This window comes from Pteronotus mesoamericanus, unplaced genomic scaffold (genome assembly GCF_021234165.1).
Source record: "Pteronotus mesoamericanus isolate MK-2021 breed Mesoamerican mustached bat unplaced genomic scaffold, CSHL_Meso_final contig_58, whole genome shotgun sequence".
NCBI classification, from domain to species: Eukaryota; Metazoa; Chordata; class Mammalia; order Chiroptera; family Mormoopidae; genus Pteronotus; species Pteronotus mesoamericanus.
In genome coordinates this window covers 7,706,732-7,724,394 of record NW_026555205.1, presented here as the reverse complement: position 1 = coordinate 7,724,394, position 17,663 = coordinate 7,706,732, and the positions used below count along the sequence as shown (strand labels likewise).

The 17,663-nt window shown below is 39.9% G+C and overlaps 1 pseudogene; it reads left to right on the top strand.

Moving 5' to 3' along the window:
• Window positions 1-234: 234 nt before the first annotated feature.
• Window positions 235-2,157, top strand: LOC129076253 (probable ATP-dependent RNA helicase DDX5; annotated as a pseudogene).
• Window positions 2,158-17,663: the final 15,506 nt, after the last annotated feature.

Below are 17,663 nucleotides of genomic sequence, written 5' to 3'. Positions count from 1 at the left end.
TTAAATACAACTTTGTCCAATGAATACAATTTGGTGACTGCCGGGGAGCAATGAAGTCTTATAGCCCAACCTATTATATGACCATTAAAAATGATATGATCAGCTCATTCATTTACACTGGTCTCTAGGTGAGCAGCTCAGGCTCCTGTCATTGCCACCTCTCCACCGCAGCAGCTCCCACGGGCTTCACTGTTGTTGAAGTCACCTTCAGTGACTTGTCACACCTGATTCTCTCCACTTCCTTTTCTGCTGACTGCAATCATTGATGCCATGTCAGGCTATTCGAGTGACTGAGACCATGGCCATGATCGAGGGTTTGGTGCACCTCAGTTTGGAGGAAGTAAGGCAGGGCCTCTATTAGGAAAGAAATTTGGAAACGCTGGACAGAAACTAGTTAAAAAAAAACTGTAATAGAGATGATCTTCCCAAATTTGAGAATTTTTATCAAGAACACCTTGATATGGCTTCGCTCACAGCCCAATAGGTAGAGACATACAGAGGAAGCAAGGAAGTTGCAGTAGAGGCCATAATTTCTGAAATTGCAATTTCTGAAATTGCAATAGGTAGATACATACAGAGGAATCAAGGAAATTGCAGTAGAGGCCAAAACCATTTCTGAATTTTTTGAAGCAAACTTCCCTGCAAATGTCATGGATTTGAGTACAAGACAATTTTACTGAATCCACTGCTCATCAAGCTCAGGGATGGCCAGTTGGTTTAAGTGGATTGGATGTGGTTGAAGTAGCACATACTGAATCTGGAAAAACATTGTCTTATTGGCTGCCTGCTATTGTCCACATCAATCATCAGTCATTCTTAGAGAGAGGTGATGGGCCTATTTGCTTGGTGCTGGCACCAACTCAGGAACTGACCCAACAGGTGCAGTAAATATCTGCTGAATACTGTAGAGCATGTCAATTGAATTCTACTTGCATCTATGGTGGTGTTCCCAAAAGACCACGAATACTTGGAGAGAGGTGTGAAAATCTATTGCAACATCTGGAAGACAGATTTACTTTTTTTGAGAGTGTGGGAAAACAAATCTGAGAAGAGCTATCTACCTTGTCCTTTGTGAAGCAGATAGAATGCTTGACATGGCCTTCGAATCCCAAATAAGGAAGATTGTGTATCAGATAAGATGTGACAGGTAAACCCTAGGGTAGAGTGCAGCTTGGCCAAAAGAAGTAATACAGGTTGCTGAGGGTTTCCTGAAAGACCATATCATATAAACATTAGTGCACGGAACTGAGGGCAAACAACAACATTCTTCACATTGTGGATGTGTGTCATGATGTAGAAAAGGATGAAAAACTTATTCATCCAATGAAAGAGATCATGAGTAAGAAAGAGAATAAAGCCTTGTCTTTGTTGAAAGCAAAAGAAGATATGATGAACTAACTAGAAGAATGAGGAGAGATGGGTGGCCTTTTATGGGTGTCCATGGTGACAAGAGTCAACAGAACGTGACTGGGTTCTAAATGAATTCAAACATGGAAAAGTTCCTATTCTGATTGCTACAGATGTGGCCTCCAGAAGGCTAGATGTGGAAGATGTGAAATTTGTCATCAATTATGACTACTACCCTAATTCCTCAGAAGATTATGTTCATCGAATTGGAAGAACTGCTTATAGTACCAAAACAGGAACAGCATACACTTTCTTTACACCTAATAATATAAGCAAGTGAGCAACTTTATCTCTCTTCTTTATGAAGCTAATCAAGCAATTAATCCCAAGTTGCTTCAGTTGGTTGAAGACAGGTTCAGGTCATTCCAGGGGTGGAGGAGGCATGAAGGATAACCATTGGGACAGATACTCTGTGGGCAAAAGTGGTGGATTTAATACACTTATGGGCAGGAAAATTATGGCAGAGGTTACTCTAGTCTGCTTAAGAGAGATTTGAGGGCAAAAACCCAGAATGGTGTTTATAGTACTACAAATTACACCAATGGGAGCTTTGGGAGTAATTTTGTGTCCTCTGGTATACAGACCAGTTTTAGAACAGGGACTTACAAGAGTGGTTATGATAGCACTCAGCAATATGGATGTAATGTTCCAAATATGCACAATGGTATGAACCAACAGGCATATGCACACTCTGCCACTGCAGCTGTGCCTGTAATTCGTTATCCAATGCCAACAAGATATTCTCAATAAGACTTTAGAAGTATATGTAAATGCCTGTTTGTCATATTGCTCTTTATGTTTTGTGTTATCAACAAAATAGTTATATAAGAAACATGGAAAATGCATAGATAACTATAGTGCATCAGTAATTATGGTGCACTTTTTTGCTGTTTAAGTTGGGTATTTATCTACATTCCAGAAACAATTTTAGGGGGGTTTTTTGTACCCGAAAATGAAGGCAGTATTTCCATAAAATTAAATGTACAGTGATTTGAAATACAATGAATGAAGGCAATACATGGTCTTCCAGTAAAAAATATTTGAAGACTGAAAGAATGATATGGTCCACTGTCTGTTCCTATGTATTTAGCACATAACTAAATCATTTTGGGAAGTGCCAGCCACATTCCAGAGACCACATAGTGAAAGTTAAAATCATTTAATTTGGCTGTATTGGGCATCTGTTCTGCAGGCTGTGTTTATCTGAGGCAAAGTAGACATTGTCACTAGTTATGACCACCTCATCTAAATCATCTGCATGTATGATCCCACCCATGAAAAATCCAACAGCAATGTGAAGACAGAGAAAGGGAAATTTGTCAATGACAGGAAGTTCATCTCCATCTTCTAGGGGTGAGATATAGCCAACATCAAATAAAATCATTTTAGTGTTGAATATGTTTTGAAGTCCACATATCTCTTCCCTCTCTTGAAGAAAGCTGAAGCTCAGGTGGTGGTAAGAGGCTCATCATCACTTCCTCTTTTTGAAGATGTCCCCGTGCTTGTAATGGAAGGGACCTTAAGAGATGTGATCACTGTCTCAAGATTATCAGCCTTTCCACCTATACTACAAACTGTTTGGCACACTGGTCAAGGTTATTTATCCATGACTACTTTGGGTTCATGGAGAGACTCACAAATACAGTTTGAATCATTGCTTTCACCCTGAAAAATGTGGGTAGCCTCTCTCGAAAACTGTAATATGTTGGTTGTGATGGTGCTCAAATCATCCCTGAAAATATTGATACCACTAAGGCCGTGGGCAAGGCAATTCATGAGTGAATGGGAATTTCATTGGAATAGTTTTCTGTGTCTCTACAGCCAACATGTTTGTCATGGATCTGACCTACAATCTGGAGAAAGCAAACATAGTAAATAAAGAAAGTGCTAAGTCAGGCATAAAACTACCCCTTGAAGGGCATTCTGACCTACACACAGTAGCAGTTTGACTCCTGTGAATTAACAGTGACACTTATTCCTCTATCTCTTTTTTTAAATTCCACAATATTTACTGTTTTTTCTTAATTTTTAAAGTATATTGTATTAATTATGCTATTACAGTTGTCTCAATTTTCCCCTTTGCCTCCCTCCACCTGGTACCCTCCTTTCCTCCCGCAATCCCCCATACTTAATTCATGTTCCTGGGTTGTGGACATAAGTTCTTTGGCTTCTCCATTTCCTACAGTATTCTTAACCTCCCCCTGTCTATTTTGTACCTACCATTTATGCTTCTTAATCCCTGCCCCATTTCCCCCATTCTTCCCCTTCCCCCTCTCAGCTGATAACCCTCCAAATGATCTCCATATCTATGATTCTGTTCCTATTGTAGTTGTTTGCTTAGTTTATTTTTGTTTTTATTTTTTAGATTCAGTTGTTGAGAGTTGTGAGTTTGTTGTCATTTTACTGTTCATAGTTTTGATCTTCTTTGTCTTAAATAAGTTCCTTTAACATTTAATATAATAAGGGGCTTGGTGATGATGAACTCCTTTAGCTTTTCCTTGTCTTTATCTGCCCTTCCATTCTAAATGACAGCTTTGCTGGATAGAGTAATCTAGGTTGTAGGCCCTTCTTCTTCTTCTTCTTCTTCTTCTTCTTCTTCTTCTTCTTCTTCTTCTTCTTCTTCTTTACATCTCAGCTCTTTTTTTTAATTGTTCAGACACATTTGTCTCCCTTTTCCCGCCACCATTTTCCCCTGACCCCCTCCCCACCTCCTTCCCTCAATCCTTTCCCACTTTGGCTCTGTCCATGGGTCCTTTATACATGTTCCTTGATTTGACTCTTCCCTTCATTTACCCCCCCCTCCTTCCCTCTTGATTCTGTTGGCTTTTTTCTTTCAGTGTAGCTGGTTATATTTTCCTTGCTTGTTTGTTTTGTTGATTCCTTCTTTTAATCACTTTGAATACTTCTTCCCAGTTCTTTCTTGCCTGCAAAGTTTTTTTTGAGAAATCAGATGATAGTCTTATGGGATCTCCTTTGTAGGTAATTATCTGCTTTTCTCTTGTTGCTTTTAAGATGCTCTATTTATCTTTAACCTTTGGCATTTTAATTGTGATATGTCTTGGTGTGGCCCTCTATGGGTCTTACTTGTTTGGGACTTTCTGTGCTTCCTGGGCTTACATGTCTATTTCCTTTACCAAATTAGGGAAGGCTCTCTTTCATTATTTTTTCAAATAAGTATTTAATTTCTTGCTCTTCCCGTTCTCCTTCTGGCTTCCCTATGATTTTGATGTTGGCACTTTTGAAGATGTCCCAGAGTCTTCTTATACTCTCTTCATTTTTCTGAATTCTTGTTTCTTCATTCTGTTCTGATTGAATGTTTATTTCTTCCTTATGTTCCAAATTTTGTATTTGAATCCTGGCTTCCTTCCCTTCACTGCTGATTCCATGTGGATTTTTCTTTATTTCACTCAGTGTAGTCTTTATTCCTTCCCTCATGTTTTTGCCACACTCAGTGGGTTCTGTGAGCATCCTGATCACCAGTGTTTTGAGCTCTGCATCTGATAGTTTGGTGGCAGCACCAGAAGGATATTGAAAATGAAAGTTGGATCCACCTGAGAAGAATGGGGTCTAAACCAAAAACAGGGATTTCCAGCCTACAGCACCAGAACCAAAAAAGTACACAGAAAACAGCCAGCTGTGAAAAGCAGCAGGTTTGCCCTCTGCCAGAGAAATGTGGCTAGAGATGCAAAGAGCAACTTAAAGGGCCAATGTATACATATTTGTTTGCAGCCACTTACCCTGGTCTCCAGCAAATGTGGGGCCAGAGTGGGCTATAGATGCCTGAGGAGAGACTGGAGAAAGAGGCCTTGAGGAGAGAACTGAGACAGTGGCCAGCGGGATCTCTTTGCTAACTCAATTCCACATGTGGCAGCAGCCATCTTGCTCAGGCAGAGACCACTCCCCCTCAGTGGCAGTAGCATCAGAGGACCCGATAGCCCCACCTCCAGGTGGGATTCCGCCCCACCCTGTGCTGTCTAAGCCGCCTGTTGAGTACAGAGTGGCAGCCACAGATAATAGATCACGGGCTAAAAGGGTCTCAGAGTGGTCTGGAGACACTTGAGGAGAGATTGGTGACAGAGGCTTTGGGCAGAGAACAGAGAGATTAGATAGCAGGATCCTCGTGGTGATTCCTCCCCCATATGGCAGCAGCCATCTTGCTCAGGAAGAGATGACTCCCCTGAGCAACAGCAGCAGCAGGAGAGGACCCAATAACCCCGCCCCCAGGAGGGACTCCGCCATGCTCTGTGCTGTCTAAGCCAGCCTGCTGAGTACAGAATGACTAGATTAAGAACTGAAGGAGACAGACACAAAGAGCAGATTCCTGGAAGTCTCCAACAGACTGCCTAAGGTCAGACAAAGTCAACATCTGACATCATCAGAGGCAGATCCATAAAGTAAAGACAGCAGTCTCCAACCATAGAAGTTTACACCACAAAGTCAGGAAATCAAGATATATCAATTTAAGAGTCAGAAGCAAAAGAGTCTCACAAATAATGGGAAGACAAAGAAATACCCCCAACTAGAAGGGAAAAGAGGAATACCCAGAAAGAGATATAAATGAAATAGAGGCAAGTAAACTATTAGATATTGAGCTGCAAATAACAGTTCTAAGGAATCTCAATGAGCTCAGTGAGCTCAGAGAGAATTACAGAAAACTACAGGGAAACTACAAGAAACTTACTGCAAACTATATCCGCATGAAAAAGGACATAGAACCTATCAATAAGAGAAAAGAGGAAATGAAGAATACAATTTCTGAATTGAAGAACACAGTGGAAGGAATCCAAAGCAGGACAGAGGAAGCTGAGGACCGAATCAGCCAGCTGAAGGACAAGGTAGAAACAAGCTCCCAGAAAGAGCAAGAAAATGAAAAAAGACTCAAAAAGAATGAAGAGGCATTGAGGGAAATGCAGGGCAACCTGAAACATAATAACATCCGTATAATAGGGATACCAGAAAGAGAAGAAGAGGAGGAAGGGATAGAGAACCTGTTTGAAAAAGTAATGATGGAAAACTTCCCTAATTGGAGGAGAGAAAAAGTCACGCAAGTCCAGGAAGCACAGAGGGTCCCATTCAAGAGGAACCCAATAAGGCCCACTCCAAGACACATCATCATTAAAATGGCAACTATCAAAGACAAACAGAGAATCCTAAAAGAAGCAAGGGAGAAAGTGGTCATAACATATAAGAGAGCCCCGATATGGCTAGTTGCTGACTTCTCAACAGAAAGGCTGCAAGTCAGAAGGGAGTGGGCAAGAAAAATTCCAAGTAATGAAAAGCAAAGGCCTGCAACCAAAACTGCTCTACCCAGCAAGGCTCTCAATTAAAATGGGAGGTGAAATAAAGAGTTTTCCAACAAAAGAAAGCTAAAAGAATACACCTCCACCAAATTGGCACTGCAAAATATGCTAAAGGGACTGCTTTAAAAGGATGAAAAAAAGTCTATGAAAACCCAATTCCTTTCAGAGTTGCCAATATTTGATATTACCAATATTTTCAATATGTGTTAATCTGATTGTGACAATGATGTGTTATTTTAATTGTTCCTTTATTATTTGTTGAAACTAAACCTGGTTTTGTATATTTCTTGCCTATTTCTATTATTTTTAAAAAGCTTTAAATGACTTTTTGGTACTCCATTTATTGATTAAAGGTTTGTAGAATTTGTTTCCCTCAAAAAAGAAAAAAAAACTATTAACCCTTTTTTAGATGTGTTGCAAGTACTTTCCCATTCTATTACTTGTCATTTAACTTTTTCTATATGTATATTACTATATAGTCTTAAATATTTAATATAGTCATATTGTCAATATTTTACTTTATATCTTCTGGGTTTGAATATTTTACTTCAGAGTAAGAAAAATATTATTTTGTATTTTCCCCTAAAACTCCTTAGATTCTACATATTGATTTTTAACTCACCTGAATATTTCTTGTACAGTGTGTGTAATTGGGCTCTATATTTGTTTTATTTCAAATAATAGTGTTGCATGTGCCTTATCTGTTGAATAAGCCTTATTTTCTCCATTGATTTGAAATATCTATTTAATCATATATTACATTGTTAGGTATATACATTTCTCTCTAGAATGCTCATTATATTTCATTGATTTACTTGATTATTTCTGTGCTGGTGTCATGTTGTTTTAATTGCTGAGCCTTTATAATGGATTTAAATTTTTTAATATTTTATAATTGACTTTGACATTTAAAAAAATAAATAATATCAATCTGCATTTAAAAAAGAAAGAAAGAAAGAAAGAAAGAAAGAAAGAAAGAAAGAAAGAAAGACCTACCTTTTGTGACAACATGGATGGAACTGGAGAATATTTCATTGGCTAAGTGAAATAAGCCAGTTGATGAAAGACAAAAACCATATGATCTCCCCTATAAGTGGACTCTATTCAACAAAATAAACTAATGCACAAAATAAACCACAGGCATGGAAACATGGAGCAGACTGAAAGCAACCAGAGGGAATGGGGAAAGAGGACAATGGTGGAAAGAAAGAGAAGGGACTAGCCAAAGAACATGTATGAATGACCCATGGACATGGAGAACAGAGTGGGAATTGACTGTGGGAGTGGGGGCGGGGGTGGGTCGAGTGGATGGGGGCAAGGGCGGGAAAATTGATACAACTGTAATAGAATAAACACGATTTAACAATTAAAAAAAAAGACAGACCTCAGTATGACTTGAGAATAGCTGTTCCTCAGTCCCTCACCAGACATAGAAACCAAGTATAGAAACTGTTTTCCCAAGATGGAGTTCAGGGGACCTGGTGAATGTAAAATAAAAATATGGGTCTCACGTAGAAGTTTTGGAGTTAAATCACCCTGGTCATGAGTTCTGTGGGTCATGGTGAAAATCCTTAAGTTCTCAAGTAGTCCCCCTTTCTCTCCTTTTGGGGAAAATGATTTTAAAAAACATACAGCTAGAACAAGAAGGAAGTAAGTGTGAGTGCTTGATACTTAGGAGAGAGCCAGAAAATATACATTTGCGTTGATGAAGTCAAAACTGCCAACTCTAGGAAGGGCTGGCTCAGAACTTGCTGGCTTGATTTCTCTCTGTACTCAGTGTAAGGACCTAGGGAACATTTACCAAATCCGAGAAAGCACCACAAGTTTCCTTATACTTGTCTCTTCAGGATAAAGCTGGATATTTGTTGAGCAGCAGCTTGGTACATAGAAAGAAGTACATAATTGGGGGCATCTCTTAGGGAAGAAGACAAGACCTGGGTAAGCCACGGATTTATGATGATCTAAACTTCAATTGTCTTTGGATCTTTAGCACTGTGATATGGGGGAGCACCTGAGAGGTGAGCAAAAGAAGGGAGTAGAGATCATATGTTTTTAATTAGGAAAGAAAGGATGAGACCAATGCTATGCTTTAGCTTGAGCTCTCCTTGTCGGTTGATGATAAACCACATGTAAATTTTAAGATGGCTATTTTCAAATTCATCCTTCTATCCCACTGGAGCAGCTCCAGCTCTGTGGTAAAGAAGCAGATGTAAAAGAGCAGGATGTTTCAGGCTTTGAGTTTCAAAGGGCCAGAAAAAAGTGAAAATCTGATTTTTGGTCTCCTAAACACCGAAGATTGAAGGGTTTATGGCACTTTGGGGCTGTATTTCTCAGCCTGAACAGGCATTCTGTTTTTTCAGGAGTGACTTATAAGGGGGGAAAAAAGAGCAAAATCAGGTTATATAGGTCCTGTGATGAGAGCATGGTCTTTCTTGTGTATAGGAGTAGACATAAATGTCCATTCTCAGGTCTGCTAAAAATTCTTGTGTATGTGATTGAAATTGTCACTCAAGATTCCCAAATGAGACAAGTCCAAGTGTCCAAACAGAGAAGAGTCTTCACTGCATTGAAGGTCGCAAGATACCTAGATCTCATCTGGATAGATGGAAGCATGAAGATGGTTGACTGGGTTTGCCTTTGCCTGGGGAGAATATAAGGAATTTCAATGACTTCTTGAATAAAGTCTTGAGAGGCCTTGGAGTAGCCAGTATAAACACAAAACATTTCAGTGAACTCGATTTATGTTTCTGAAATCAGGAAAGAGGCCAACATAGGCCTCTGTTTAGCTCCATTCCATGGGATGAGAAGTTGAAATATAAGGAGATACTGCCTCAGATTTCACCCTGTCACCAGTTGCCAGTCTGTCATTTTGTATATATAGTATATATTTGTATATATGTGTGTTATTTATTTATTTATTTATTTATTCAAAATTGTCTCCATTCTCTGGAAGGATGAGGATCGAAAGAGGTTCTGGCATCCATGAAGGGGATCACAAGGTCAAAAAGATCTTCAAACCTAGGACAATATTTCTGAAAGGTACAGGCACTGGACTGTATGGTTTTGAATATTCATTTCAAAAGATTCTTTGCATAAGAAACAGAAATGTCATCAGGAACTTCTGTTCTTCATTTGCTGACCAAGTCTCTAGAGTTTAGACCACTTTATTTCACTTTCTTTCCACCTTATATTGTGCAAAGAACATGACACTTAAAGTTAGCCCTGGATTCTAGCTTGGGCTTTGTCATGAGCTAGCTCTAGAAACTGAATAAGAATAGCCACTATTGATTGAATGCTTACTGTGCCAGCCCTATGCTAAGTGCCTTACATAGAGAATGACATTTCAACATCACGACAACCCTGGAAAGTCAAAACTATTATTATCATCACTTCAGGAGGATATTATTCTTCAGTTGAGAAAACTAAAGTTTAGTAACTGACTCAAGGTCAATGACTAATGAGTGATAAAGTCCACATTAGAATTCAGAAGTGTGTCCACATCCGATGGTCCCAAACACTACTATAGTAGGTGGCTTCCAGCCCATACACACCACACTCTTTGTGTCCTGAGTCCATGTAAGATAGGAAAAATATCTTGAATAATACTTATTCAAGAATGAATTAATAGAATGTCTCAAAGATAAAATGAGAGGATAGCTATTCTATTCCATGAACATTTATTTATTGAGTGTTACGGGCAAGGCATTGTTCTAGGATTTGAGTATTCAAAAATAATTAGGATGGGTTCCTTCACTCCAGGAAATTATTATTTCTTATTATTAAGATAGGAAAAACATAAAGCACTATGCAAGTGCCAATTTCCTATTATATAGTTTTATCACATGTACAGTGAAGGGAAACTAATAGTCATAGGTACAGAATAAGCTAGGGTAAAAATCCCACATGGCTTTAAGCTGCTCCCTACAAAACTTGGCAACCAGCTATTGCTAATCACCATTGAGAATGAAAGGAGAGGAAACAGGTAACAATTTCAAATGTGACCATAATGTAATGTGACTACTGCTTTTTCAAAAGCATATTGCGACATGCACATGCAAAGGATTGGTATCCCCTTCAAGCTAGCACCTTGGAAGGCTAAATCCCTGTACCTTGATTGCAATGATGTTGCCATTGCTCAAAATGTTTTTTAGAACTCCTCTTTAATGATTGAGTTTAGAGCCTGTGGCACATTCTTTTGAATTTATCCTCAGTGGTGATAAATCTTTGTCCTTTGATGGTAGATACAATTTTAACAAACAGCCAAAAGTCACTCAGAGCCCAGTTTACAAAATAAGGTGGGTGATCAAGCTCAGTAATAGAGTTTTTAATTTTAAAAAATCCACTCCCTCTCTTCTCCATTTCCTTCCCTACCCTACTTCACTTTACCTGCCCCTCTCTCCAGCCCTCCCTTCCAACTATAACTATGAATGATTAAGACCACTTTTCTTGTGTGGCTCATAACCTAATGCAAAAAAGTTAAATGACTACTGCCAAGGTTAGGTTAAGATTAGGTTAAGAGGTGAGCCAGGATTAGACCCTATGTTTCCTGCAGATCACAGTATGAGAAACTTCAGCTAACAGAGTAAATTTATGATTAAAAAAGGGGCCTAATTAATGGAAATAAATGAGCAAAGGGACAAGGGCTTTTCATCCCTAAAGGTCTTTCCAAATACCTCACAGACGACATAAGAATTGTGCTGCTTCAATTTACAATAGCCAAATGTTGGAAGCAACGTAAATGCCCATCAGTAGATGAGTGGATCAAAAAACTATGGTATATTTACATAATGGAATACTACACAACAGAAAAAAAGTGCTACTACCCTTCACAACAGCATGGATGGAACTGGAGAGTATTATGCTGAGTGAAATAAGCCAGGGGGCGAAAGACAAATACCATGTGATCTCACCTATAAGTGGAACCTAACCAACAAAACAAACAAGCAAGGAAAATATAACCAGCGACATTGAAAGAAAAAAGAAACCAACAGAGTCAAGAGGGAGGGAGGGAAGGGTGGGGGGGGAAAGGGAAGGGAAGGGTCAAGTCAAGGAACATGTATAAAGGACCCATGGATAAAGCCAAACTGGGGAAGGAGGTGGGGGTGGGGGGCAGGGGAAAGTGGTGACGGGAAGGTGGAGACAAATGTATTTGAACAAAAAATAAAAATTAAAAAAAATAAAAGAATTGTGCTGCTTCATTGCAGTGGGAATGCTCTGTCATTCAGTATTTCCTTACAGATTAAATCCAACTGGGGATAGGCCAACATTTCTAAAAAGTGATTTTCCAAACATAGCATAATTAGAAGGAGGTGGGAACATTCTAATTCCTTACTAATTCTGGAAACAAAACAATAACAGCAAGACTAGGGGAGAGCCAGGTCTGTCCCTGAGCAAGATTGTGAAGACAAGAAAATATGCAACCTTGGCAACCATTATTCCAAATTTGCACCCCTCCCCCATCACCACCTTCTCTCTATTCTCCGATTAGGGAGAAGTATGTCAGACCAGTGTATTCATGCTAAGGAAAAATACAGACCACCTGACTTTAGAAGACAGCATTGGATCTATGATTATTCCAAAGGAAAGGAGACCAGATTAAATATGCTCTTTAAAAAAAATATTGTATATATTTATTTTTAGAGAAGGGAGAAAGGAGGCAGAAAGAGAGCGAGAAACATGATGTGTGAGAGAAACGGCAATCAGTTGCCTCTCTCATGCCTCCAAATGGGGACCTGGCCTGCAACTCAGGCATGCGCCCTGATTGGGAATCAAACCAGCAAAGTTTCAGTCGGCGAACTGGTGCTCAATCTACTGAGCCACACCATCCAGGGCAGATTAGTATATGCTCTTGATGCATCAATGAGGGAATACTAATTAGGCAAGGCAAGGATATGTCAAATCTCCCTAGTGAGACAATATTTACCATTCCCATGCATGAAATAATCCTTGGAGTGAGCTCTATCACAGGCTGTTTTCCCTCAGGTTCTGGGTGCTGTTTGAAAGGCTAGACTTGAATCACAGAATTTCAGAGTTGCCAAAGCCCTTGGAGAAGAGGCCATTCCCTCAATTTGAAAACTGGAGCCTAGGGTTTAAGGGAGAAGCAGGGGTAAGGGGAATAAATAGCGAGATCACATAAGGAATCCATGGCCCTACTAGGGCTAGAGCCCAGGTCTGTGGCTTCCTACCACACCCGAGCACTCTGAGTTGAACACCTGACCTTTCCTGGGCCTCATTTGGCCAACAATTGTTTGCAGATATACCCAGCTCCTCATTCAACAAATCTCAAGGGACTTTTTGAGTGGGTCACAGTTCCTATGCTAGTTTTCTCTTGCTATTAATATAAGAAGCTCTGTGTTTCTCAAAAGAGCAGAGAGTGAGAGATTTGTCAGAATCCTGTGCCCTTTCTAAAAGCCCAAAGCTTCTCTCTTTTGAGGATAAATAATACCCTTAGGAACCCAAGAGCATTAATCTTGAGTTCAGGTAGCCAGCATCCCTTCCACAGCAACTCAAGTTTGTATTTGCTGTTGAATACCCAAGATGAACTATTGGAGAAATTGTTCTATCAATTATGTTTATGTGCACATGGTCTTCATTATAATGAGCAAGAGCAAAGCAGAGTTCCCCTAATGGAGGTCTAAAAGCAACTTAAAATCTAGCTGATATTATTCCAACACCCATGTCTGGCTACAAGCTGTTGCTTGGTAAAAATTCCAAGCTCAACAATACCTGGAGGGGCAGAAGGAAGTGCAGAAGGCCAAGCTAAGGAAGAAGAGAGTTACAGGAGGACTATAGGTAGAAAAGAACTAGTTTATGGCTTTCCCCAACCTCTCTGAGCTAACTCCAAACTCAAAAAAACCCAGGCAGAGCTGATTGTCAGGCTATCGCAGTATGGGGCTCCATGGTGAGATTCATTGAACATTAGATCAACTCCTATATCCTGTGCAGAGTCTTCTCAGACTATTCTAGCTCACCAGTAGGCCTCCATGTCTTCTCAGCTCTTTCGGCAAGAAGACAGTTGCTCACAATTGAGTAAATCTCTGTAGCACTATATCCAGTTTTTCAGTCTTCAGTAGGTGTGTTAGCTTCTTCCTCCACTGTTATATTGTGATATTCTTGAGATAAGAACCTGTCTCCTCCTTGTTTACATGACCCATAGTACCTCACTTAGTTAAGGCTTTGCAGGTAATTGACTACAAAAGACAGTCTGGACAGTGCACAGAAGCACAAATGGTCCTCCCAGCTTTTGCTGGCCTTTTTCATCTAGGCTGATACTCTTACCAACACAGCTATGCCAGGCAGGAAAAATTACAGGAAAGGCCAGCCCCCGAAGAAGCCACCAGAGAGGAGGCAGGTTGAGGATTGATGAGTGATTTAATTGGACATGGCAGTGAGGCCAAGAAAGTTGGACACAGGCCAAGGAAAAAGACATTAAGAGGAGGAGCCTAACCCTAACTCCCATTTTTACCTAGGGATTACCTTGCCTGGATGAAAACCGGTAGAAGAGAAGGAGAGTTAAGAAGAAACTAACTTCTGTAATCCTGGTGTTTGCTAATTCCAGATTTGAGCCCCACAGCTCTTATTTGGGTATATCTTGGAGCCAAGCTTTGTTGCTATGGTTGTTTATGGGGTGGGGGTGCCAGGGAGGGAAAGTTAGAATAGCCAAGAGCCTTATGAATGTATGTGTATGTGCGCATGTCTATGTCTACATAATATTTGCACTTTCTTTTATTTTTCACACTGTTCCAGCTTGGATGTTACTAGACAAACGAATGCTTCTATCACCTTTTCTCTGACCTATCACTAACAGCTCCAACCACCAATAAGATGTCATTTGAATAATAGATTGACTACCACATGCTAAGTGGAAATATATGACCTGCCAACCAAAAAAGAATTAGGTTTGTCTTTTTCCCTAACATACAGAGCGTTAGTAGAAAGGGAGTGCAAGCTAGATGCAGAGAACTGAAAATAACCCCTCTATAGACAAGCTGGAAAAAGAAGCTGGCTTCTGACCTGTCTTCTTTTTAGTTGTTCCAGGAATCTCTAAAGCACCCAGGAATATAAGAAGTTCCTATGACTTTTGGAGATATCTGCAGGACTTCTCAGAAATGTTAAGGACAGCATCCTATGTCATTCCCTCAAACTGGGGCTCTGAGCTATCCAAACTGTATCCAGGTTCTCTATCAGGCAGAGAGAGTGAGCAGATCTTGGAGATTTTCCTCTTTTTTATATCCCATAGTGGATATAAAAAAGCTCACGCAGGACAGCTCCACTCATCACCACCTATATCACCACATGTAAACCAAAAAGCAATGAGCTTGTAGCAGCACAAGGAGCAGAAGTTAGACAAAGGCGAGCACTTAGAAACAATAATTAAGTGAATTTCTCAAGAAAATTTTAAAATAAGGGTGCTGTGGAATCTGTCTGTGGTGGTTTAAATGGGGCTCTATTTCTCAAAGTCCCTTCTTGCCCTAGGATTTTGTTAACTCAATATCTTCCTTCTCAGAAACTCAGAGGAAAAATGACTAATTCAAGAGGGGCAATGGTCCACCCATCACTGCCCTCTCTCCTCTTTCATTTATGCCATTTTACTCACTTGTTTATTTAAGACAGATTTAAGCTCTGACAACTTTGCTGATATGTGCTAGTGCTTATCAAAGGTGGAAGGCAACATTTTCAAGTGTAGGCTAGTGGATACTCTGGTTTCAGGAATCCCTAAAGTTTGAACTTTTCCTGGTAGGCAGGTTGAGATGGGTTGAGAGGGCACATTTAGGTGAGTCTGTATGTCTTCAGGTGTATTTTTTTTAAAGATTGCATTTATTCATTTTTAGAGAGAGGGAAGGGAGGGAGAAAGAAAGGGAGAGAGAAATATCCATTGGTTACCTCTCATATGTACCCGACCAGGAATTGAACTGGTGATCTCTAATTTGTCAGAGCAATGCCCAACAACTGAGCCACACCAGTCAGGGCCAGGTATCTTTTTTCTTTGGAAAGAAATAGATGCATACTTACACAGACATATAGACATGCATACACACACAGCCTTGCCAAACAGGCTGACCACCAGAGGGAAGCTGAATGATAAGGGAGCCAAAACTAAAGTTTTCTAAATAAAGTAATTTTTAAATAGCAGTACTAATTACAGAATTTTGGAGTTTAAAGTGATCTAGAAAAAAAAAGCACATCTGTTCCAGTACCCCTGCCCTCAATTCTTCAGAGAATATGCTTATTCCCTCTCTGTCCATTAAAGACATACTTGCTACCTCCTTTCAATTACACAGTTCCTTGTAATGGTAGCCTCAAAGTCTCCCTTCCTATACTGAGTGTGGATATTGAGTTGCTGGTGTCTGATATTGCACCTGAAACCCTAATCTTGTGTCAGAGTTTCACAAAGCTGATGCCAGAGGGAAACTATAGGTGTGGCTCCAAGATGGAGCCAAATAACAGTTTAGGCCATAGGTAAGTCTGTGGGCCTGAAGAAACCCAGTGGTCTATTCCCAGATTGGGGTAGTGAGCTATATGAGGGAACTTACCTAAGCATTTCTGTAAATCTACTTGGACTGTATTACAGTATTTTGCCATGTACAATGCGCTCCCGTGCATACTGCACACCCACATTTTTGGCCCAAACTTTCAGGAAAAAAACTCTCATTTTAATTTTTAACCCAATTATATATTTACTTATATTTAGAAACAAAACCAATTATGGTATTCCAGGGTATTATTTTGCATACAGATATCATTTTTGCTTTCTAGAGTTATACTTTTAATGCATAAGCAAAAATAAAAGAATTTAAAACATTTATATAAATACAGATTTAGTACTACCCATGTATAATGCACACCCTATTTTTCCCTCAAAAATGTGGGCATAAAAGTGTGCGTAATATACTTTCTTGGAATTGTCCTAAAATCTTTTCAGGTTTGTTTAGATATCAGAATGAGAAGGCCTCCTGGTTCTTAAGTTCCTTCCATAATTTCAGTGTTTTAAATTTACCAGGCACGCACATTCTGGTTGTCTAGCTATGTGTAAATATGGTTTCAATACAGCTCATTGTAATGGCCCAAGAATGCTCAGAAGCAAGGTTTGTTCCATTTATTCCTCCTTCTTTCCTTCATTTATTCTTTCTTTCCTCTCTCTCTCATTATTTAAGCCTTTCCTTCTTTTATCTTTTCTTTCTAGTTCTTGGTACTCTGTTGTATTCAACATTGCTGGATGGAAACAAGTGTGCTAACTTGCTTCCTGCATGGCACAGAACTGACTGGCCTGAAGACTGGCCACCTGACTTGTCAGGTCAGGGAAACACTGCTCTTCTTCCACTCTACCCTCCATTGCTCAAGGCAGAGCACAGTGGTAGCTGGCTTTGTGTACTTTGGCAAGGCAAAACTGTTGTAATAGGCCAGGATGAGGTTTTTCTCAAGCCTCTGTACGAGTCCCCTGGGAGATTGTGGATGGCCCGACCTAGCTAAGAAAGCACTTCCTCTTTAGATTTCCTCAAGAAGTTGTAAAATCCTCAATGACTTTCTTAGACATTAAAAGGAATACAGTTTCTGTCAGGTTCAGAATACTCACCATAAGAAGCTTTCCAAAAAGGGAAGTTTTTCTAGGTTACTGGACGGTAGTTAACCAAGCAGCCTAGGGAAGAAGCAAAGCTTGGTGAAGGAATGTAGCCAGAATGGGTGGTAGGCATTCTCCACTTCTACAGACAACGGCACAAGAGGAAATGCTTTTAAACTGAAGCATATGGGCATTAGGGAAGCTTAAAGATATAGTCTGGATTGCTGGCAAACAATGGTCCACTCTTAGAGGAAGACATGGACAGCAGCTCCAGAGTGGATCTTTAGCAGTTTGGGGGCTGGATGTGCATACCTTACGTGTAGTGCAGAGACCAGTGTCCAATGTAGTATTTGGTACCTCTGATCGACAGGGTAAACTGGATGGATTAGGCCACAGTG